Below are 2,500 nucleotides of genomic sequence, written 5' to 3' on the forward strand. Positions count from 1 at the left end.
TACGAGCAGACACATGCACAGAGACATAGTACGAAACAAAAGGAAACAAAATATTGTGTTTGAAGTTAAATGGAGGCAGATGTAGGAGGGAGGGAGTAGAAGGTGAGAAATGGAGTTATAGAGATGAAGAAAAAGTTAAGTCTGGAGAAGGAGGGAGTGGAGGGAGTGAGGGAGAAGAAGGAGTGAGAGTCTCAATGTTGGAAATCTTTCTCTCGGACTCTCTTTTTCTCTCTCTCTCTCTATTTTGTCTCTCTCTCTCCTTTTGCCATTAATCTTAGTTTTTATTCTCATACTCACCCTCTTCGCCCTCTCATTCCTCTTCTTTCACCACCTCATTTATTCTCTCTCTCTCTATCTCTCTGTCTATCTATATCTCTCTACACATGTCTCTTTACTCCCTCCCTCTATGTCTCTCTCTATTTCGCCACGCCCTCCCTCCTCTCTCTCTCTCTCTCTCTCTCTCTCTCTCTCTCTCTCTCTCTCTCTCTCTCTCTCTCTCTCTCTCTCTCTCTCTCTCTCTCTCTCTCTCTCTCTCTCTCTCTCTCTCTCTCTCTCTCTCTCTCTCTCTCTCTCTCTCTCTCTCTCTCTATATATATATATATATATATACACTTTGTGTTTCTCTCTTTACCTCCTCTCCCTATGTCTCTCTCTCTTTCATCTCGCCCCCCTCCCTCTTTCTCTTTTTCTCTCTTTCTCTGTATCTGTCTATCTATCCATCTATCTATATCTCTCTCTATTTCTCTATCTCCCTCTTTCTATGTCTCTCTCTCCTTCGCCCCCCCCCCAGCTCTCTCTCTTGTGGAATTAGGAAAGCAAGTGAAAGGTCTCAAAGAGAAAGAGTTGGAAGAGAAAAGGAGATCTTAAAGAGGGGCGCGGTTGAGGCAGGGGGTTTCGAACTCAGCTAACCCGTAACAAAGTTACAGTGACGTAGCCCAATACGCTATCAAGAGAGATATAAGTTTATCAGTGGGAACCATTCAGTGTGTATGTATAAACTTTCCCACGCGCACATACTAGCAAATACACTATCATGGCAGAGGTGGGTTGAACGCAATATTTCGTGCAGGTGTATGTAATTCGAGCGTACAAATGTAAGAAAGTCGTGTTCAACTTATATCTCACTGTAACTTTGTTACGGGATAGCTGAGTTCGATTCCTCTGGTCGTCCACGTTTCAATTTCCAACGGATGCCTCCATCGAGCGACTCTCAGTCTCGACTGCGATGGGATGGAATTAAAAGTGATTTGTGGTTGAAAAAAAGAACATATATATATATATATATATATATATATATATATATATATATATATATATATATATATATATATGTAAATGTCTGTGTGTGTGTGTGTGTGTGTGTGTGTGTGTGTGTGTGTGTGTGTGTGTGTGTGTGTGTGTGTGTGTGTGTGTGTGTGTGTGTGTGTGTGTGTGTGTGTGTGTGTGTGTGTGTGTGTGTGTGTGTGTGTATGATAAAACGCCTTGGAAAATTGAATGAAAGGTGACCGAACGTTTTCGTCTATTCAAATGTCTTGAATAGACGAAAACGTTCGGTCACCTTTCATTTTATTTTCCAAGTGGTTTTATTACACATTTTGTGAATCACGTGTTAATGTGATTTATTCGCATATATATATATATATATATATATATATATATATATATATGTATTCATATATATACATACATATATATATATATGTATATATATATATATATATATATATATATATATATATATATATATATATATATATATACATACATATACCAAAGGCTTTTTCCCCCTACACGGGGGATAGCCAAAAAAATAAAAGGCATAGAAACCACTCCCACCCATTCTATCTCCTATATATTCCACTCCCCTCCACCCTCCTCCCTCCCTCTCGTCTCGGCACCTCCTGGATGACGGGTCATCCCTGTATCCTATCCATTGCCCTGGGTCACAAGCAGTGTCGCAAGATACAGCACATCCACAGCAAGGCCGCTTTATAAATTCGGCGACCCCCCTCTCCGTTCCCCCATGCAGAAAAGGAGAAGACGGGGAGAAATCCTTTCGAGCTGCGTCAATTTTTTTTCTCATACATACTTCCTCACCCCTTATCCCCCACCCACTCCCCCTTTTGCATCATAGCATCATCTATACACAACCCCTTTCCATTCACCCCTATCTTCTGTCCTCTCCAGTCCTTCCTCCACTTTTGTAATGCCCCTTTCACCACATCCATCCATTTTATCCTCGGGCGCCCCCTCATATTCACTCCGTCCACCTCTGCCTTCCACAGTTCTTATACTAATCTTTCCATGTATCCAAACCATCCTAATATTCTTTCATCAGTCTTATCTCCCAGTTCCCTTTCCACCCCTGTTCTCCTCCTGACCTTCTCATTTCTCACTCTATCCAGCCTAGTAACCCCTATCATACTTCTCAGAAATTTCATCTCAAACACATTCAAACTCTTTCTCCCCTCCTCTCTCATATTCCATGTTTCTGCCCCGT

Source organism: Oratosquilla oratoria, chromosome 7, assembly GCF_046742065.1.
Source record: "Oratosquilla oratoria isolate Oo_2021 chromosome 7, ASM4674206v1, whole genome shotgun sequence".
In the NCBI taxonomy this organism is placed as follows: domain Eukaryota; kingdom Metazoa; phylum Arthropoda; class Malacostraca; order Stomatopoda; family Squillidae; genus Oratosquilla; species Oratosquilla oratoria.